Source organism: Globicephala melas, chromosome X, assembly GCF_963455315.2.
Source record: "Globicephala melas chromosome X, mGloMel1.2, whole genome shotgun sequence".
In the NCBI taxonomy this organism is placed as follows: Eukaryota; Metazoa; Chordata; class Mammalia; order Artiodactyla; family Delphinidae; genus Globicephala; species Globicephala melas.
In genome coordinates, this window is record NC_083335.1 from 88,556,418 (window position 1) to 88,579,813 (window position 23,396).

General features: G+C 43.1%; 1 pseudogene; it reads left to right on the forward strand.

The window, feature by feature from the left end:
- Nucleotides 1–23,016, forward strand: part of LOC115841202 (protein FAM3C-like) — an 89,802-nt pseudogene extending 66,786 nt beyond the window's left edge.
- The last annotated feature ends 380 nt before the right edge of the window (nucleotides 23,017–23,396 follow it).

Consider the following 23,396-nt stretch of genomic DNA (forward strand, 5'->3'; position numbering starts at 1 on the left):
GACAAGGTTGCCCACTCTCACCACAATTAGTCAACATAGTTTTGGAAGTTTTAGCCACAGCAGAGAAGAAAAAGAATTTTAAAAATCCAAATTGGAAAAGAAGAAGTAAAGCTGTCACTGTTTGCAGATGACATGATACCATACATAGAGAATCCTAAAGATGCTACCAGAAAACTACTAGAGCTAATCAATGAATTTGGTAAAGTAGCAGGATACAAAATTAATGCACAGAAATCTCTGGCATTCCTGTACACTAATGATGAAAAATCTGAAAGAGAAATTAAGGAAACACTCCCATTTACCATTGCAACAAAAAGAATAAAATACCTAGGAATAAACCTACCTAAGGAGACAAAAGACCTGTATGCAGAAAACTATAAGACACTGATGAAAGAAATAAAAGATGATACAAACAGATGGAGAGATATACCATGTTCTTGGATTGGAAGAATCAACATTCTGAAAATGACTCTACTACCCAAAGCAATCTACAGATTCAGAGCAATCCCTATCAAACTACCAATGGCATTTTTCACAGAACTAGAACAAAAAAAATTCACAATTTGTATGGAAACACAAAAGACCCCAAATAGTCAAAGAAATCTTGAGAAAGAAAAGCAGAGCTGGAGGAATCAGGCTCCCTGACTTCAGACTATACTACAAAGCTACAGTAATCAAGACAGTATGGTACTGGCACAAAAAAAGAAATATAGATCAATGGAACAGGATAGAATGTGCAGAGATAAACCCATGCACCTATGGTCACCTTATCTTTGATAAAGGAGGCAAGAATATACAATGCAGAAAAGACAGCCTCTTCAATAAGTGGTGCTGAGAAAACTGGACAGCTATATGTAAAAGAATGAAATTATAGCACTCCCTAACACCATACACAAAAATAAACTCAAAATGGATTAAAGACCTAAATGTAAGGCCAGACACTATCAAACTCTTAGAGGAAAACATAGGCAGAACACTCTATGACATACATCACAGCAAGATCCCTTTTGACCTACCTCCTAGAGAAATGGAAATAAAAACAAAAATAAACAAATGGGACCTAATGAAACTTAACAGCTTTTGCACAGCAAAGGAAACCATAAACAAGACGAAAAGACAACCCTCAGAATGGGAGAAAATATTTGCAAATGAAGCAACTGACAAAGGATTAATCTGCAAAATTTACAAGCGGCTCATGCAGCTCAATATCAAAAAAACAAACAACCCAATCCAAAAATGGGCAGAAGACCTAAATAGACTTTTCTCCAAAGATATACAGATTGCGAACAAACATATGAAGGATGCTCAACATCACTAATCATTAGAGAAATGCAAATCAAAACTACAATGAGGTATCACCTCACACCGGTCAGAATGGCCATCATCAAAACATCTACAAACAATAAATGCTGGAGAGGGTGTGGAGAAAAGGGAACACTCTTGCACTGTTGATGGGAATGTAAATTGATACAACCACTATGGAGAACAGTATGGAGGTTCCTTAGTAAACTAAAAACAGAACTACCATACGACCCAGCAATCCCACTACTGGGCGTATACCCTGAGAAAACCATAATTCAAAAAGAGTCATGTACCAAAATGTTCATTGCAGCTCTATTTACAATAGCCAGGACATGGAAGCAACCTAAGTGTCCATCAATGGATGAATGGATAAAGAAGATGTGGCACATATATACAATGGAATATTACTCAGCCATAAAAAGAAACGAAATTGAGTTATTTGTATTGAGGTGGATGGACCTAGAGTCTGTCATACAGAGTGAAGTAAGTCAGAAAGAGAAGAACAAATACCGTATGCTAACACATATATATGGAATCTAAGGGGAAAAAAAAGGTCATGAAGAACCTAGGGGCAAGACAGGAATAAAGACAGAGACCTACTAGAGAATGGACTTGAGGATATGGGGAGGAGGAAGGGTAAGCTGGGACAAAGTGAGAGAGTGACATGGGCATATATACACTACCAAACGTAAAATAGATAGCTAGTGGGAAGCAGCTGCATAGCACAGGGAGATCAGCTCGGTGCTTTGTGACCACCTAGAGGGGTGGGATAGGGAGGGTAGGAGGGAGGGAGATGCAAGAGAGAAGAGATATGGGAACATATGTATATGTATAACTGATTCACTTTGTTATAAAGCAGAAACTAACACACCATTGTAAAGGAATTATACTCCAATAAAGATGTTAAAAAAGAAAAAAGAAGATGTGGCACATATATACAATGGAATGTTACTCAGCCATATAAAGAAATGAAATTGAGTTATTTGTAATGAGGTGGATGGACCTACAACCTGTCATACAGAGTGAAGTAAGTCAGAAAGAGAAAAACAAATACCGTATGCTAACACATATATGGAATCTAAAAAAAAAAAAAAAACGGTTCTGAAGGACCTCGGTGCAGGACAGGAATAAGGATGCAGACATAGAGAATGGACTTGAGGACATGGGGAAGTGGAAGCTGGGATGAAGTGAGGGAGTGGCATGGACATATATACACTACCAAATGTAAAATAGATAGCTAGTGGAAAGCAGCCGCATAGCGCAGGGAGATCAGCTCGGTGCTTTGTGACCACCTAGAGGGGTGGGATAGGGAGGGTGGAAGGGAGACGCAAGAGGGAGGAGGTATGGGGATATATGTATAGCTGATTCACTTTGTTATACAGCAGAAACTAACACACCATTGTAAAGCAATACTCCAATAAAGATGTTTAAAAAGATGCTTTTGGCTATGTCAGCTTCATCCTCCTAGCAGTTTCTAGATTCCTCACAGGGTCTTTGAGGGTTTGGGGGTGGGGAAAGCAGATGTAATCAAGAGGTACCTTCTCCATCTGTTACACAAGCCTCTTCACATCCAGACCAATCTAGAATCCGACTCCCTGACAAAGCCAGCCATGACGGGGGGTGTCTTAAGGATCACCTCAGAATTCTCCTGGCCTATAGGGGGAAGCATAAGAATATTAGAATTATTTGACAAGCATAGTGCAATTATTTTTTTTTTTGGTAACTTGTATTTATGAGTTGTTTGTACAAAAAGATGTCTGGGGAAGAAAGTTTAAAAAAACTTTATATAAATCTCACTTTTTATATGATCTTGGTAGATAGTTTTAAAAAGTAAAGCATATACATGGTTGGAAAATTCAAATAGTACATAAATGAACAAAATTGAAGGTAAACATTTCTCTCCTTGCACCTCTAGTCTCTCTCCCCAAAGGCAACTACTGTTAATACATTTCGTCTCTCCCGCCCCACCCCCCAAATTATTTAGGTATATACCAAGAAATCAATCAGTCTATCTGTCTATCCATTCAAATTTCTACCTTTATTTACACACAAAAAATCATTCCATACACACTCTTCTGCACCTTGATTCTTGGAGATATATTTTCGTATTAACCCAGATAGAACTGACCATCCTTTCTTGGTATTTGCAAAGTGACAGACAAGGAGTATAGTGTAATGGTTAAAAGCATAAACCCTGAAGCCAAAGCAGGGAGAGAAGGAGGGGAAAAGGGAGGGAGGGAGGAAAGGTGGAGAAGAGAGAGAGAAGGGAGGCATGGAGCATAGAATGTGCATGTAGGAGCATAAAATGTACATCCTGGAGGATTCTACTCCAGAAAAGCTTTTATTCAGGTGAGGCTGCCTACCTCAGAGGGGCAGGCGTTACGCTGAGATCAATCTGAATGCTAGGCCTGATATCCCCACTCTGGCCAAAACAGGTAAAGAAAGAAATATCTGGGGAGAGTAACAGGTATGACTCAGTAGATACTCTCAGGATGGTAGGAATATTGCAATTCTTAATTGTACTTAAATCAATTGCATTTATACTATGATCTCATCAGGCTGGATTGATAGGAAATCCAAAACTTTAGAAGCTCCCCCGACTCCTAGGGTGATGCAAACATCCTGTGGTTTTCCAAGTGACAAGACCACATACACATATCTTTAAGTCTTTAGGTCAACTGCCACGCTTGGTACTGTTGAGAAGTCCTTCCTCACAGCCCATATGCTCCCCTGCTCCCCAGGTGTGCTTGGAGCACAGCGCTCTGCTCTAGAATGGGAGCCCCTGTGGCCAGTGGAAGCTTCCCTAAGGAGTATCTCACAGTCCTTCCCCTATGACGTTTGCTTGCCCCCCAGGGTGCAGATCTGCAGATCTCCTCTATTCTCAGAAGCCACAAAATACGACCCCTCCTGGGTTTCCCTGGCTCTCTCTCCTCTAGACTCACTGCCTTAAGGCATCTCCTCTCTCTTCCTGTGGCCCCAGCAGCACTACACAATATCAACTTCAGTTGTCCCACTGCCAGTTTTCTCTGAGATGAGGAAGCCCAGAGTCTGGTTATCAGCTGGAAACAGGAAAAAGAAAAGGGAAAAATACATAGGGAGAGGGAGGACATCAATTAAGACCTCAAAAATTATCTTGTCACATTAAGATGGAACAGAATAGTCTTCCTGAGAGACCCATCCCTATTCAGGAATGTTGTAGTAAGTATACTATTTTTACTCTCCAGGTATGAAAATTAGTCTATCACTCTTAGATTTCTCTGGTTTCACCATCGAGCAATTATATCCACTATGGAGGAGCCAGTGTTTAATTCTGACAGAACTGCCAATATGGGACAGAGCAACTTTGAGTGTGAGAATGACACTGGGGCTGGGCGTGTGTAACACTCAGGCTTGGGCAGAAGAGGAAGTAAAGCCTCATGTACGTTGGTCCAGGTTTGAGTCTGGGAATCCAGGTAGAGGTCTTATCACTCACACAGGATGACAGGGAGAAAAAAGTTCTAGACTAATTTCCACCAAACCTCTTTCCCTCTCAAACCACGAGGCAGTCAGAGAAATCTTTCTTGTTCAGTCCAAGCCAGATTCGGCCTTCCCTGTGGACTTATACTGCCCTGTGGTCTGGAGTGGCCTCTTGCACGGGCCATTCTGGAATAATCTAGAACCCAAAACTTTCAGACTATCATGCCTCTCTTTACTGAAAGCCCTTTGAAGGCAGGCCTGAGTCTTGGCCAGCACTGTAGTCACCCATGCTTTGCACAGCACTTGGCACATAGCTGGTGTGCAAACGGTCTTAGCTGAATGAACAAATAAACGAAGAAAATAATGAACGAGCACGCAAGGGTGAAACAGAGAGCAAAAGTGTGTTAAAGGGGCTTCCCTGGTGGCACAGTGGTTGGGAGTCCACCTGCCGATGCAGGGGACACGGGTTCGTGCCCCGGTCCAGGAAAATCCCACATGCCGCAGAGCGGCTGGGCCCGTGAGCCATGGCCGCTGAGCCTGCGCGTCCGGAGCCTGTGCTCCTCAACGGGAGAGGCCGCAACAGTGAGAGGCCCGCGTACCACCAAAAAAAAAAAAAAAAAAAGGTGTGTTAAAAACCACACCAATCAAGAAAATCTCCATGGGATGCTATTTATCACCAACAGCCCTCCCTCACCAGGAGCAGCAGAAAATTCACTCCTGGGCTGGTTCTCATACAGGGCAACCCTGGAGCTGACCTGACCGTGGGAGGAAGAAATTGGCATCCTCAGGGCGAGAAGAGCATCACCCAGCCTAGCAGGTCCCAGCTCTAAATTTCTGCCTCTTCCACAACCTGACAGTCTTGGCGGATTTATTCCCCTTTGGTTTTATGATCCAAGGCTTCTCACGTTGCTAATCCATTACTCATTTGAGCAATATAGACAGCAGGGTCAAACAAGTGACCTACTGGAGCTCACAAGTGACTGCCGGCCAGGTAGCCCTGGCTTCACTCAGAGGGGGTCACCTGCTATCTCATTCACTTGGGTAAATTTATAACTTTGAAAATTCTAATTTCCACCTCACTCCGCCCCCCCAACCCCATGTCCCACCACATCCAGCCCTGGGGGCTCGGTAAATTATATTGCCTACTAATTGAGCGTGCCACTCCTACTGTTCATAATGAGTCAGAGGGATTTGGCTATGTCTGGTCTTCTGGCTTACCCCTCTCATAAACATGAGAGGGGTAAGCCAGAAGAGTGACAAACTTTTTCTTTGGCCTGGGGTCATAAAGAGAAAGAAAAAAACTCTTTAACTTTTTTCTTTTTTTTTTCCAACTTAAGACTTCAGTGAAATATTTTCCACCATCCTCAGCAAGACATAATACTTCACGCCACGAAGAAGTTAGTGAGAAAAATACGGATGCCCCCCATTCTCTGGGGGACCTGCTGGGCGCTGTGCCCGTCTGAGGACCAGTTACTCTCTATGTCTTTTGGGGCTCACTGAGAAGTCTCTGGTTTGAGTCTGGGCCCAAGGTGCTGGGAATTAGCCTGTTGTTTTCAGAGGTCTGCTGTTGCATTTACCTTGAACTTGGACGCCCCTCCCTACTGAACCACACTTAGAACTCCCTGAGGAGCTGTCAAGTGGGTGAATGGCCTACAGCAGCAGCTCCGAGTGCCAATTACCAAGTACTTCAATACGGCCAATTTCAGATTTTATTTCATCTCTGGGTCAAAAACATGCTTACCTAAAAGAAGAGTGCCCAGACTCTCAGCTTGGCATTCAGCTGGTTCCCCACCATCTGGCCACAACCTGCCTTGGCGACCTGACTTTCCACAACCTTCTTTCCAGCTCTAAGCAAACAGTACTGCCACCGTTGCCTGAACTCTCTTCCTGCCTAAAATACTCTTCAACCAGGCTAAACCGTTTTCCTTTAGAGAGAGGTGATGGGGACACCGGGATAATAGCTGTGTGCTTTTTCACACTGATATTCTATAAATGTTTATTCAACATTTTTAGTAGGTATGATGGAGGGAAAAGCTACCTTTTTCAAAATTTGGTTTTTATTGAAGTATAGTTGAATTACAGTGTTGTGTTAATTACTGCTGTACAACAAAGTGACTTAGTTATACATATATATATACATTCTTTTCCATTATGGTTTATCACAGGATATGGAATATAGTTCCCTGTGCTGTACAGCAGGACCTTGCCATTTATCCATCCTATATATACCAGTTTGCATCTTCTAATCCCAAACTCCCAACAGTTTTTTTAATTAATAAAAATAACATAAAGAAACAGATTCACTTTCTAATTCCCTTCCAAATGCTCAACACACACCTGCCCCTTTGGACCCTGGACTCAGTATACCTCCAAGTAGAGTTGTTGTACTAGAGGTATTTGCTGTGCTGTGAACTCAGTGGGGAACTGTAGGGGGGAGGGCTGGGTCCTACCCCCAACCCCGGCCTTGGGCCAAGGGCCGTTCCCCTTGATGCTCTGTCCCATCCCCCTCCCTCCAACTGCCCCTGGGCTTCTGTTTTGCCCAAGGCCAGCCACGATCTGCTGGGAAGGGAAGGGAATAAGGAGAAGGGAGAAGCAAGCAGTGTCCGAGCCTCAGGAACTTACCCCATCCCCGGTTTTCTCCCCTTCCCCCTGTTTGAGCCAAGAGCATCGACTGGGAGCTGAGAGGACTTGCAGTCCTTGTAATGAAACCTCCTTCTCCCTGACCTGGGAAGGCGAGGGCCAGCAGATAATCCCACCGTTCTCTGCGTTGTGCCTGTATCCTGATGCTCTCAGACAGCTCAGGTTTCATAAAAGTGAATTAAAAACCTCCAAACGTGAAAAAAATCAACCAAATTCTTTGTCTTTTAAGTAGTTTCTGCTCTCTCTTCGGTTTTCTTTTATCATTTCCGAAGTCACATAACTTTTGTGGAAGCGTATTATGAGGTTTAAAAGGCAGCTTATTAAGTCTATCACTCTTTTCTGGTAGGCACTCCCCACCAAATTTTACTCAGGTTCAGAAGTTCAGTTGACTGTAATTAGCCTTAGGTGGGTAGTAAGATCTTTGGAGGTTGTACTTGCGTGTTTGTGTCACAAAACATTCAATGGAAATAGATCAGCAAGGAATATGAATTTACACATATATAATATGTAAGTATATATATAAATATATTATATATATATATATATTATTAGGACTCTGTCTTCTTAGGTGGGAGCAGCATCAATTTTACGTTTCACCAATTGAGTGAGAATATGCATGAGCAGACCTGAGTTAATGGGCACCATGTTTATAATTAACTCTAGGATTGTTTTGGGCTCCTCACGGGGGGCCTTTGTAAGTGAGAATCTTTGGTGGGAATTTGACTCTGCTAGATGTACATTGTTTTCAGATCTGCATACTTCCTCTGAGAAGAATTCCTCCGCACTTTCACCTTTATTATCTCTCTCGCCTTTACAGTTCTTCCACAATATTCTGGAATGTTCCACAAGTAGAACCTTGTTACTCAAAGTGTGGGCCACAGACAAGCAACATTAGCATCACCTAGGAGCTTGTTAGGAATGCAGACTCTTGGGCCCCATGCCAGAACTCCTGAATCAGAGGTGATCTGTATGCACATTAAAGTTTAAGAAGCTCTAGACTAGAACACGCTATACAGTATTCTTTCTGGTGGCTTCCAGGGTGTGACTGGTGAAACCAAAGAGCAGTCACCATGTTTTCTAACTTTTTTCTCTCTCCCACAGCACTTAGCTGGGCACAGAAAAGGTGTTAGGGGTACTTTTGTTGTAAGATCAGTCCAGTTTTTAGTTGAACCCGGCCCTAGGATAAGAGAGAAAATATTCCTTTCATAGTTCTCACTCTAGCTCAACCTTTAGAAGTTCAAATTTGACTGTTTTACCAGAAGTAAAAGAGATATTTTTCCTTCAAGGCCTACGATTTCTATGATTCTGTAATTGGGCTCCGAAGACTGTTTTTAATTTGACCTCAAGTGCAAATCACAAAGACAACTTCGACAGTACTAGTTCCCTTTTGGGCAAAAATACTCCCATTGGAAATTCAAAAAGTGTCTTGTTGAGTAAAATGCTTCTTAATTTACTGTAAAAGTGTATTTAGAAAAGCAAATAATCTATGACAGAGCATAGAAGTGTCCACTATTATGAAATCCAATGAAGAATAAAAAGTAAACTGGAAAAAAAAAAAAAAAAGTAAACTGAGCCCTCCAAGTATGTTTCTATAATAAAGCCAACAACTCCTGACATCCTTGGTTGCTCTGTTTGCAGTACGTGTCAAATGCAGTTGTACAAGGGGCCTAATCTGCTATCTACCTTCAGAAATCTGAGCTTTCAGGGCAAGACTTTAGTTCTAGTTGCATGAAGGCTTCCTGGCCTCCTGGGTTACTGGGATTAAGGATCAAGACAGAAAGGGAGGGCTTCCCTGGTGGCACAGTGGTTGGGAGTCCACCTGCCGATGCAGGGGACACGGGTTCGTGCCCCGGTCCGGGAAGATCCCACATGCCGCGGAGCGGCTGGGCCCGTGAGCCATGGCCGCTGAGCCTGCGCGTCCGGAGCCTGTGCTCCGCAACGGGAGAGGCCACGGCGGTGAGAGGCCCGCGTACCGCAAAAAAAAAAAAAAAAAAAAAGAAAGGGAAAAAAGCTGCATAAATCTTTGGATTGTGTGTGGGGAGTTAAGGATTGTCACTGGGAACTCATTCTGGAGAGGGACAGAGCTGAAAGGTGTCTGGCTTTCAGATATTTGTTGGTCATTGCTCAAATACTCTTTGGACCTATCCCCCTAAAACTTGCTTCAAGATGCTGGATAAACAACCGTTTCATATTGGAGAGATAAAGGTGACTTCTGAAGACCTAAAAAGAGTTGTGGTTAAAGCACCCAGGAAGGCTAAAAACTATATTTATTTGAGAGGAAAACACTTCCCTTCTTTAGGAATGAAACAAAACAGAGACCTGCCCCTAAAAGTGTTCCTAAATGTGGGTGAGAAGGTGAACTGGGGCTTTGGAGAACAATGAAGACAACCAATGAGGAGGTCTGTGAGCCACTTATGGAAGAGGGTTCTATCTGGGACACAGGTCCCTAATGATGGTGGGTGGGCTCATCACCATCTCCCAAAGCCCCAGTTATCCCAAACCTTGATTGTCCACAGACTGATGAGAGATGATTAAACAAGGGTAATGAACATCCATTCATTCAGGAGAACAAGCATCCATTCATTCATGGGAACAAACATGTATTCATTAATGAAAACAAACATTCATTCATGAGATACCTACTGTGTGCCAAGCACTGTGCTAGGCGCTGGGGTTAGAGAAAGGAATAAGACACCATTCTTCCCTTTGAAAAACTTCCAGTCTTGCAGGGAGCCTAGGAAACATATCTAGAAGCTGGTGTGGTGAGTGCTGGTGTGGAGGCATACTATATATAGGATTGGGATTGAATATCTTGGGGCACCATCAGGGAAGGCTTTCTGATGGTTGATCCTGATTTTTCACCCCTCCCTATAGCTATGACTTTTGCCATGTAATGGCAATTCTTCCCTTAGAGTGTATTTCCCCACACTTTGACTTTAGACTTGGCCATGCGACATACTTTGCCAATGGGCTGCTTGCAAATATGACTCAAGCAGGGGCTTAAAATGTGCCTGTGTGGTTGGCCTTGCACTCCTGTGCTTTAGACACCACCATGAGAAGAGCATGCCTCAACTACTGGTCCCGAGAAGAAGATGAGACACACTTGGGACTCCCTTGAGCCAGCTGGACCTGCAGCTTGAAGTAGAGTTTAGCTCTTCTGTTGAATGGCATCCCAACAGAGGGGTAGAGAAAAGAGGACGAGTTAGGCACGTGCACCTCTTAAATATTCACCCTACGTAAGGCACTGTCTCAGGGTCCCAAGCGTGAGAACAATGGGAAGAATGAGACACTAGATCATAGTATGTCTGATTAACAACAGTACTAGCTATAGCTACCATTATTGGGTGCGTCAGTAATGGTCGCCGTATTCAACAGTCAGCCCCCGTGCTTAAAATCTAACATTTTTTCATTTAGTCCTCACAACAACCCTTCAGTAAGTACTATTAACATCCCCATTTTACAAATGAGGGATCTGAAGCTCAGAGAATTTTGCAACTTGCCTGGCAGAGCAGGGACTTGTACCCGACTCTCTGACTCAAAAGCCTCAACTCTTAGCTATAGAAAAGTGAGGAAAAAGACCCAGGTTGGGACTTCACTCGGGCCTGAATGTGTCTGTTGGTCCCTGCCAGCCTTATCTTCACCCATCTATGGGCTGGACCCCACTAAGTTCTGGAATCAATGGAGGCGTGGCTTGATGGGGGAAGCCCCCTCACCAATAGTTTGAAGGACTGGATATAGCATCTTACTCTATTAGTAGACATGCCAGGGAGAGTCATTATGCATCAGGCACTGGGCTAAGCATTGTACATGCATTAACTAAACGAATATCATGCTACCTGTTAAGTACTACTCTTTGATGAGGGTACAACTATTATTACACCCATTAGTGCTCTACCTTTACCAGCCGGGGAGCCCCAAGCATCTCGTTCATTCCACACATTGTTATCGAGCCCCTAATGTGTACCTGACCATGTCCTCAGCACAGGGGAGTGTGGACATGAAACAGATGGGACCTCTGCTCTCATGGATCTCACAGTGTAGGTTCTGCCCCCTTCCCCAGCCTGGCTCCTTCTTTCAGACTCGTTCGTGTCTGCTCAATTAGGCACCATTCGCACTGGTGCTTGGGAGCCTCGTTGCCTCCCTGCCCTATATTTTGACAGACCTGGATTGCTGTGCCCATTTAGATTTAGAGATTTGCTCCGACATACCCTCCCTGTCAAGATAGGAACATTTGCTGGCCCCAGAGGACTCCCCACTCTCCATTCTTACCCCAGCCCTCCTTGGCTTGTGCTTTCTTTGTGACCAGGAGTTCCCAGCGTGCCCTTGGGCTGGGCCCTCTGCAGAGGTAAGAAGCACAGATCACTTTGCTGTGCTTCCTTTGAAAGCGGTGCTCCTTGGTGGGCTGCTCCGGTAATTGGCTACTTTGCACCTGTGTGGGAGGACGAGCCATTGCCCCCGCTTTGGGTTCACCTACGCTAGCCTCACGGATGGAAGCAAAGTCAATTTCTGTTCCCAAGCACGCAGCAAAGGAAATCACCAGCCTCCATCAAAATGCCATTCGGAGTGCCAGAACTATACATATGGCAGTATCCTCAGAGGAATCGTCATTTATTTGATGTGCTCTCTAGACCAAATTCCCTTAAGTAACCGAATTGTGAGGCCTTTGTAATGGTGTCCCTTTTGGAAATGTCAGTTTGCCTTTGATTCACAAGACTTCCCAGGACACTTACTCAAGTGCGGGCTTTCCCAGAGTTCTTCTGAAGCAAGGCTCTTGGTCACATTAACAGAAAAATGTGGCCCCAGCCCCAGACTGCTGAATCTAGCTATTTTCACGAGAAATAATGTAATATTCAAATAAGCGGTAATTAAAGAGCAACTCTTCCTCCCTTCTCTTCACCCTTCCCTCCCTGACCCGTGCGGCTGCTAGAAGCAGGCCGTGAATCCTGGGATTGTGAGGCCGAGAGGCCAACTGGATTGCCAGCACAGTTAAGCCACGCAGCAGAGGAGAAAGTACAATACGGCTCACTGGGTCATAATACCTCATAAATCAAATGGATTTTTCCCAGAATCAAATGGTCGTGCCACATTCTGGTTTCCAGTTAGATTTATGAGTGTGTTCTCTACATGAGATACATACCACGATGGACTAATTGGCACAGAAAACAAAGAAATGCAGAGCACTTAGGAACCAAAGTATAAGGAGCCTGTTGACCCTAGTCAGGCTCTCTTCCCTGACAAGTTAGTTATTTTGATTCCCATTTGGGGACAGCTCAGGTCACTAATAGCTTCTCGGTGTCCCAATGAAATTGAAGGGAGGGAGAAGGTCTCCCCTCCCTGTTGTTGTAGCTATCTTTCGTGTGATTTGCTTCTTGGAAAGTGATTTGGGCTGGCTCTCATTGGATAGCCTGGGCCAATAAGGAGAACAGAGTCACTGAGGAGAGAAATTGACCTTTAAGCATCAGCTGAGACACGCTGGCATGGAGATCTTGTGGGCTTGTCTGGGTCTTCCTTACTCCAGGGAGAGTCCAATTCCTGCTTTACAGAAGTGTTATACCACCTGGGAGAACACCCTCAGCCCCCTGCCAAGCTGAGTCAGTACGAATTCCTGTCCTACTTAGAGTTCCAAGGATTTTGTGAAGCCAAAGAGATGTAAAAATGCTTTGGAAGGGGAAAAACTATGAAAGTCATTTGGGGAAAATGGCTGCTTTTCTCTTTGAGCTCGGTGAGCATAAATCAAACGCAATCACCACATAGCTGGGGAACTTCTTTAAAACAAGAAGGCAAAGGAAGAGACTTCGGTACATTTTAGTGACCGATCGGCACTTGCTCAGGCTTTTATAATCCTGGATGTCTCATCTTGTCTCTGGCACTGAATGCATTTTGCTTTGTTCTTTTGGCTTCGATGAAAAAATAAATAATAAATATGGAAAGCCTGGTTTACCCCCAGCTGGGAGGCAATTAATAATGCATTGCAGGCTTGTGACAAATTCTGGACAAGGCCACCATCATTCACATGGCTGTACATTTTGCTAAAGGCTGTCGTAGATTTACTACTCTCTGGTCAGTGAGGTAACCTGCCAGTGCAAAATTTTCACACACAGTAAGATTTGAAGCCATTTGGATGGTCTCTGTGGATGTGATTTGCAACACATGATAGACTATGACCTAAAAAAACAAAATAAAGGTGACTCAGAGGCAGGGTGTTTAAACCTTGGGACAAAGTATACATTCCTTCCCTCCCTTCTTTCCCTATCTTCTAAACACAGCATTCTTGTTAGCTTAAAATGAAGCTAAAATAAACCTCAGACAGCCTTGAAGCAGATTAAAACCACACAAAGGTCTGTAGCTTGAAGGGATGCACCGAGGGAGAAGGGGTAGTACTGCCCACCTGGCCTTGGGCATGAGTCCTGGGGAGATGGCAGAATTGCCTATGTCTCCAGCTATTTTTAGCACCAGTTGATAGAGCCATGTCCTTCTCCCCTCTCATGCCTCCTGAGTCACTCTAGCATGAGGCACCATTGTCCCCAGTGCCCTAAGACTGGCTCTGTCTAGGCTCTCATGATTAGAGAAACGTTTCCTAAAATCTCTTGAAAAGAAAGAAAGTTCTCCGATTGGAGTCTATCTTTTATGGATGATTTATGTACCAGAAATAGACTCATGCGTCCCCAATATCCTTATCGAAATTAATCACTTAAAACATTCTCTTGTTGTTTGCATGTGTAGGGAATAGGCAACAGGAAAATTCTGGAAGAGCCCATCCGTTTTCCTCAGTCTCTAACTTCTGCATGGCTGCTGAAAGGGCAAGGTCTAACTAGTTTGTAACTTTTACAGAACCCACATGACCCCAATCGGGTTGAACATTTTCCAGAGACATACAATACAAAGAACGATATGTTCGTTTTGGAAGATTAACAGCTCTGTTTATGCAGTGTTTCTGTGAGAAAGGAGTGTGTTTTCTCCTCTGCATCACTGTAACTTATACACAATAACCATCATGTCACAGAAAATAAGCAAAATTCAATGCAGTTGGGCACATATTTTTTTCCCCCTTGTTACATAATCTAGAAAATACAAAACACTCGAATATAGGGAGGTTGTAGGCAAGTCAAAGGAATTTTACAGAGTCCCTTAGGGAGCTGTGTATACCCTGTCAAACAACAGGACGAAGTCTTTTATTAGAACCAGGGTCTGTGCTCACTGGGCCCCAGAGGTGTTTGGCTGCCTCGCTGACCCGTATCACCCATGTTTACTTTTACTAGACCAGAATGCTTCGATAAGGCAAGATGCGCCCTAAGTTTTCATTGGTTGGTAGTATTCTGTGAACCCTCAGACATGCATTTTAACTGAGGAAGCAGATGCTTTAAACAGCATCCTTTTGCCAAACTGAACTTGATGACTTGCTTTCTTATGTGTTTCTAATAGTCTCAAGAGAGTAACTTCTTCCTTACACCTCCCACTAGAAAATAACCTTCCTCGAGCTGTTTTTCTACTGTCCGACGTCACACTCTCCTGTCCTTGGTAGGGTAAACCCAGTGGCAAATACTGCTTGTTCTCTTCAGCTGGATCTGGCTAACCTGTCAGCCCCTCAGAGGGCAGCTTCTGGAAACCACGGCCCTCTCTGGCTCCACCAGTGCGGCTTAGAATGAGTGCAGGTTGGGGATTCAGACAGGAGACGCCCCTGCTACCCCCAGTCACCCTGGGCAAGTCATTTAAACGTTCTGCTCTTCATTTCTTCCACAATCATAAAATGATAGTTCTCAATCATAGTTACTTGGGAGAGAAGTCTTTTGTGATCCTGAGATGAAAGGAATGATTGGAAGTACAAAGCCATATAAAGACCAGGGGATTATTACCAATAATTCAGTGACTAGTCTCGGTCAGAATAGCCCCAAGAAAAGAGAACAGGGGTTGACCTATACAATTATGGGAACTTTAATGTCTTTTTCCCAATTCAAGAAACAAAACTGTCATTGAGGCTAATCAGAAGAGTCTCTTCCGCTTAGGTGTCCTGCTTTTGGTGGAGGATGAGGGGCAGCGGAAAGGCTGTTACAAATGACCAAGTTGGTCCTTTTCATCCTTATGAGTAGAAACTCCTAAAAAGGACCCAGAGGATGCATGGGTCTAAGTGAAAAGCTGTGTTTTGCACCCACCATGGAAAATACCATGGTTCCTCAAAAAATTAAAACTAGAATTACCATATGATCCAGCAACCCCACTTATTGGTATATATCCAAAAGAATTTGAAGCAGAGTCTTGAAGAGATATTTGTACCCCAATGTTTATACCAGCGTTACTCACAATAGCCAAAAGGTGGAAACCACCCAAGTGTCCACTGACAGATGAGTGAATAAACAAAGGTGGTATATACACACAATGGAATAATATTCAGCCGTAAAAAAGAATTCTGGCACATCCTACCTCATGGATGAACGTAGATGACGTTATGCTAAGTGAAATAAGCCAGGTACAAAAGGAAAAACACTGTTGGATTCCACTCAAGTACCTACTCAGACTCATAGAGACAGAAAGTAGGGTGATGTTTTCCAGGGGCTGAGGGGAGGGAGGAATGGGAAATTGTTGTTTAATGGGTCCAAAATTTCAGTTTGGGAAGACAAAAAGAATTCTGGAAAAGGATGGTGGCAATGGTTGCACAATAATGTGAATGTACTTAATACCCCTGAACCATACACTTAAAAATGGTTACGATAGTAAATTTTATATTATGTATATTTTACTACAATTTACAAAATGTTTTCATTTTAAAAATTAAAAACAGAAAAAGAAAAAAGAGTAATTGGAAAGTGGGAATTCCCTGGTGGGGTTGTGGTTAGGACTCGGTGCTTTCACTGCCGGGGTCCGAGTTCAGTCCCTGGTCAGGGAACTAAGATCCCACAAGCCATATGGCGTGGTCAAAAAAATAAAAAAATTAAAAAGCGGAAACTGATAGCACTGGTGAGCTTTCAGGTTTCCCCAGGCCATGGTGCACATTAAGTGTGCATCCAATACAGTCCAAGACATTGTTCTTTCTCTGGCCTTAGAGCTACATACTGAGAATGAAAGGCAGTTCTTACTGAGTCCAGGGCCATGGAAGGCATTTCTGACAACACAGGCAATCCAGCTTCATCTCTAAAATTCCCATTCTTGGGGCTTCCCTGGTGGTGCAGTGGTTGAGCGTCTGCCCGCTGATGCAGAGGACGCGGGTTCGTGCCCTGGTCTGGGAAGATCCCACATGCCGCGGAGCAGCCGGGCCCGTGAGCCATGGCCGCTGAGCCTGCGTGTCCGGAGCCTGTGCTCTGCAACGGGAGAGGCCACAACAGTGAGAGGCCCGCGTACCGCAAAATAAATAAATAAATAAATAAATAAAAATAAAATAAAATAAAATTCCCATTCTTATGTGCCATCTTAAGATAACCCAGAGCTATCCTGTCCTCATGGGAAGAAACAAGACAAATCCTCACTCTAAGGGCTGAAGGAATCAACAGTTGATTCTGTTCACTTGCTTGCCAACTGCGTGATGATTTCAGGCCCTGCTGGAAGCCTCGACAGTGCTAGAAAGAGCAAAAATTTTTTTTCACAACTTTATGAGGAGAAGACACCCAAACAGATGGCTTCCTACTCAGATGGTTGCTAGAGTGAGTGCCTGAGTCTCCTTTGGAGAGGCTGAGATGAAAGTTACAATCTTGTGGCATTCCTTGAAGATTGTAGTATTTCATCACTCTCTTTCTGGACAATTTCCTTTGTTCCCCCCAAAGAAAATCAACTATGGGAACGGCTGGAAGGCCCTCAGCCTTTACCCCCCTCCCCCATAAGAGACATAAAGAAATTCCACTAAGTTCCCTAACGTCAATGAATTAAAAAGAAAATCAGACCAAAGGGTTCCCAAATAGGCTGAACTCTCTAAGACCCCCTGAGAGGGAGGGGTGGAGGGAAGATAGGCAGTTCTAATTTCTTCCGTAATCACATTTCTGGGCCCTGGGGGCAGATGACTCTCTAATACTGTGACCCAAACGTCAAACAGAACCTTTCCCAAGGTTCCTCTAAACACAGTCAAGACAGACTGGAACTCTAAAAGTTTTGTACAGTTCTAAGGAAAAACAAAGGGAAATAAACACAGATAGAGGTACAAGATTCAAAGATAGTTTTTTTGACCCTGATTTGGTCAGGGTGTTTCCAGGGCTTTTAGCCCATAGGCCCTTTCATGTGCTGTGTTGGGATTTGTGTACTGAAGCCCGAATTGTCAGGCTCTTACCTGACCCCTTTGTATCTCTGCTTCTGTTGCCATCTGACTGTGCCATCATGAAGCCTGTCACCCAGGGTCTTGGTTAGTCTGTGAGGCATCTTTGTGTGAATTTGACAAAGGTGCCCCCTCTGGGCAGATGCTCTGTAGTTTCTTCTCTTGGGGAGCAGAGGGTGGCCTGAATTGAAGCCTCAACTCACTCCCCAACCAGGCACTTTTGCACAGTGAACAACCTGCCCAACTGTACTTAGTGGCCCTGCCCATCACCCAGGGCTTTTCGACATAACTTGATTTCACTTACCAAGTTTCCTCTACCTACCTAAAACCTTATTTTCAGGTCTGGCTTTGGTTTAAAGGAATACTTCTTCTCCAGATAACTGCCATTAGGGAACACACCCCAGTATTCTACTCCTTATAAAGACTTTCTTGCTAGCCTACCGGTATATCTTAATTTAATATCATGACTACATCATTTATATAGTAACTATATATTTGGAGTCATAAAGCGGTTATTCCTGCACTAAGAGGAGTTTTTCAAAACAAGGTTAAAGGTCACTGGATAAGAAATAGTTGAACTCAGTTTGGACTTCTAAAGGGCAGGTTCCCTAACACCCTAGCTTTCCAGTTAAACAGCGCTCATGGTGAGCCGGTGTAGAGTCCCCGTGTTGATTGCTATCCAATTCTACAGAATTGCAGAAGTAATGTTTTTCTGAGCAAAGCAGATAAGCTTTGTGTCTAGGATCAACATGCTGATATTCAGCAAAACACACATCCTGCTGGGTCCTGCTGTACTCACTCTCCACACATTCTGAACAGACTGTCTTACAAAAGCAAAGGATTGTTTCCTTGTAGCAAAACACATGTCCCTTGAAAAGGCTGTACCCTGAGTGCGTCTTTGTTGGTGCGTAAGTGGTGCTTGGGGTAATCTCTCCTTGCCCGGGCCTCCCTGGGCCTAAAAAGACACTGAGTGACAAAAGAAGCCCATCATTTCAACTATGTGTAACCAACAGCATAGACAAGGAGTTCTCCATTTACAGTTCGTGCTCTACAATATTTTCCTATAGAAGCGATGTTATTGGGGTATTCAGGTTCCCAGGTTAGTCTGTATCACCCCCTCCCCCAAGAAAAACAACACTAATCAGAATGTACATTTGAGTTGGAATCATTTTAGAATATTTTTAGCAGACAAGTTTTAGTTGGGATATTATTAGCACAAATAATGTACATTTAGCTGGAAAGGAAGCTTTGGCAAAATGAGTTATTAAGGAAAAAAATTTTTATATATGTGTTTTGTTCGGGGATGAGGGCAGTCAAAAGGTACAAATTTCGAGTTAGAAGATAAATAAGTACTAGGGACGTAATGTACAACATGATAAATATAATAAACATTACCCTATGCTATACATGAACATTGTTAGGGAGTAAACCCTGAGTTCTCATCAAGCGGAAAATAATTTTTTTCTATGTCTTTAATTCTGTATCTATAGGAGATGATAGATGTTCACTAAAGTTACTGTGGTAATCATTTCATGATGTATGTAAGTCAAATCATTACGCTGTACACCTTCAACTTATACAGTGCTGTATGTCAATTATATCTCGATAAAATTGGAATAAAAAAATACATGTTTTGTTTTTAACGATTTAGAATGCTGGGGTTTGGGATAAAAGCATGCTTGGAAGCATTTGAAAAGATAAAATGTGACTGGGGGAATCTTCCAGGTTTCTTTAAAGGTCTGTAGAGGTTACTTACGATGATTTTCTATTTTGCCTTATTTCACTTTCTGTCTCCCTCATGTTGATGCCTATTTGGAGCTCACAAATGGGGAAGGGAGAAAAAGTGGAAGAGGGATGGGGGAATAAACAGAGAGCATGTGTAGTAAAAGAGACAAGGCAAAGAGGAGCGAAGAGGAAGAGCAGGATAGCCCAAGATGGAATGAAGTCAGACGTACATAATCTAAGAGACAAGGAAGGGAGTGGTGGCCAACCACCATTGGCCCTGGTGCCTGCCACTGCATCTGTTAACAGGAGCAGTCACGGGGTGGTCAGACAAAGGCAAGGTAAGGAACCAATCACTGGCTGTCTGTATGCAAATGGCATTCTTGAGCTGGGTGTTTATGGCTTGGGGAAGACTTTTTGTCCTGGTTAAATCAATTGACAGAAAATATGGAGAACAATTTATCAGTATTAGTTATGAGTCAAATGAACCAGATATTCAGCTAAGTGCTGAACACGCTGCTTCCTCGTTTCTTGCAACCTCTCTATGAGCTACATGCTAGGAATAATTCTCCCCGTTTTGCAGAGGAGGAAATTAAGGCACAGAAAAAAATACGGAGCTGGTCCCCAAGTTACAGAGCTTGTAAGTGAAGGAACTGAGTTCAAACCAGGGAGTCTCAGTCCAAAGCCACATTATGCAGCCCGCATGGAAATGCTAGATAGCTAAATAAATTATTTGTAATCAAAGTGATCAAGTAAATGAGCACATTTCAAACCACAGATTGTTTTTGTGACTCTATCAACTGTTTAGCTGTGTTTCTCGGAGGAAGCAGCTAGAGGATGGTAATTCAAGGTCTGTCCCTCACTCTTTGTCTCCCTTCCTCCCAGCTTCAATCAATAAATAAGCTTTTCATCTTGCCCCTAGGTTCTTCATGACCTTTTTTTTTTTTTAGATTCCATATATATGTGTTAGCATACGGTATTTGTTTTTCTCTTTCTGACTTACTTCACTCTGTATGACATAATGGACTTGAGGACACGGGGAGGGGGAAGGGTAAGCTGGGACGAAGTGAGAGAGTGGCATGGACATATATACACTACCAAATGTAAAATAGATAGCTAGTGGGAAGCAGCCGCATAGCACAGGGAGATCAGCTCGGTGCTTTCTGACCACCTAGAAGGGTGGGATAGGGAGGGTGGGAGGGAGATGCAAGAGGGAGGAGATATGGGGATATGTGTATATGTATAACTGATTCACTTTGTTATAAAGCAGAAACTAACATACCATTGTAAAGCAATTATACTCCAATAAAGATGTTTAATAAATAAATAAGCTTTTATTCTGTGCGAGGTACTGTTCCAAACTCCGGAGTCTTAAAGGTGAAGGGGATCAGGTCCTGCTCTCAAGGAGCTCCCAAAGCACTAAAAAGACTCTTAAAACGAATGTTCGCTGGGTAGGAACCCCAGGGTTGTAGGAAGGGAACCTCACCTGGTTTGGGGGTGGAGAGCCAAGTAAGATTTCTACACTAACCTGAAGGATGAGTAGTCCCCACTGCAGATGGATAGAGAAGAGTGTTTGATGTAGAGGAGGCAGCGTGAGCAAAAACCTTGAGGATTGTTCTGTCATTCTTCTTCTGAAACAGAAACCGGTCAATTTCATATCACTCAGTGGAGTGCCCCGTTCAAGTGGAGCGCTTGGAGTTGGAGAAGGGAAGGGTCATACTCTGGTGTCTTGGAACTAGCTCCACATTTCTTCCCAATTCTGCATTGAGTGAGGTCAGGTTGATAGCTTGAAATTGACTATGGTAGAAGTAGTGATGCTATGGAAATTGGCATCCCTACAGATCAGGGATTTTTATTTCCCGGAAATCTGGTTATTAAACATTTAACCAGCACACCACTGGACACTGGTTCCGGAGACCATCCTACTGCAAATACGTCTGTGATCAGCTTTAATTCTGCTTTTCACCTAGGACCAAACATATTTTTCTTGATCTTCTGCGTCACCCACAGGCAGCTGCTTTTGAGCTGAAAGTGGGATGGAGATGAGCAAGAGGATGCTGCCGCTGCAATGGTTTCATCACCCCGGTCTCCTTTTGACTGTGAATCTTGCCACATTCACACATGCTAGCATCCTGTGAGTTTTCCCACATTTGCAGCTTTGAAAGTCAAACATATGGTAAAAAATAAACTGACACTGTTTTCCTCAGACATTAATGCTCATTAACACACACCTAGACTCCCACAGCTTCATTTTCACACCTGTAATTTGATTTACATGAATAACTAAGGCTTTGCTTATATCGGCTTGGAGTGATCCAGAAGAAACTAACATTTCACTTTCAGAAGCAGATTCCTGCTGCACAGATATCAGCAACCTGCTCAGAATATTATCAGAGATGAATAATATGTTCAAAATCCACCTTGCCACACAGACCCAGTTTCCATGGCAAAGGTCACGTGGGCTATGATCTTATAGGAAATAAGGAATAGATCAGAGGTCAACTAGGTCGAGCATATGACACTTTGTCATTTTCAGTCGTTTGACCTCCCTTTTCTTCCTCTCTCTTTATTGATCTGGCACAGATTTATATGCCCAGAGCAGACTGGGCAAATACCCTTGTGTCCTGTGGATGGTGTCTCTCTCTGTCCCTGGAAAGAAAGGCAGCCAAGAGAGATCAACTCATATTGACATGGTGAGCTGTAGCAGGTGAGAAGTGGACTCGCTCCATCTGAGAGGCAGAGGAGAAAATTCGATCCAACTCACTGCATGCTGGGAGTTTATTTTTCATATTCAATGCAAATGAGCATCTTCAAATTTATCCATATACTTTTTCTGCAGAAAGAGGAGCTTTTTGTCCTGGAATTCATACCAAATGTTCTGGAGAATTGCATGAATATCTAAATCATTTTATTTCTGCAGATTTAGATGTTTATGCCTTGATGAACAGGCACTAAAAACACATCTCAAAACTAATTGAAAGGGAGAAGGCTGTCCCCTTCTAAGAGCCCATCAAGGAAAAAGAAGGTGAAACAGAGAGAAGTGGTTAGATTACCCACCCAACTTGGTGGGATAAAATGCCCTCCCCCAAACCTACTATTTTCCCTGCTAATTAAATTTTTTGTCTGTAGTCAAAAACCACTATTAAAACCAATACAGAGTTGGTGTTAATAATAATGAACAAAATAGTAGGATTTTTTTTAAAAGGAGATATTTAAAAGTTTCCATAAATCAACTTTCCAAAAATGCCAATTACTTGATCCCATTCCCCGCCACCACCCCCCACCAATCTTTTTTCCCACTTCCAATTTAGAAGACAGCGTAGTTGTAAAAACACGAACTTGGGCTCAAACCCCAGCCCCACTGCTTTCTGGTCATGAGGTTTTGAGTGTTTCACTGATCCTCTTTATGCCTGTGTCCTTATTTGCAAAACTGAGGCAACGATATCTATTGCTTAGAATTGCTGCGAGGATTCCGGGAGATAATGTTTATGTAGCACCTGTTCTGTAATACTATCTCTATACATTTAAAGTCTCATTCCTTGTGTCCAGTTTGGGAGTTCTAATTTGTAAGATGGAAATAAAGAAAAAATGCATAATTCAAAACTTTACAGAAGTGACTGTGGTATGAGGGGAGTAGTGGAGTAGAGTCATCATAGCAGATATGCAAGCCCTTTTTTTTTTTTTTTTTTTTTTTTTTGCTGTGATGCACATGGGGAAGATGTGGCCATGTTTCTAGAGAGATTTTTTGGTAACCTCTCTATACAAAATGTTTTCTATTGTTTCAACAGCTTCTTCCTTCCTTCCTTGTTGTCCCAACATTTAACTGTATCCATTCAAATTATCTGTCCTGCGACTCCGTGTGTTACATATGAAGATCATAGCAAAAACCAGTCTCTAGGAATTGAACTTGACTTTTTCCCATTAACCACCTAACCCTAACCCATGGCTGGACCTGATTAGACCATAGATCTCAAGTGAGTTTTACAACAGATACCCTCCTATTCTAGACTGGCTTGTGACTCGCAACAGAGATTTTAGGTGA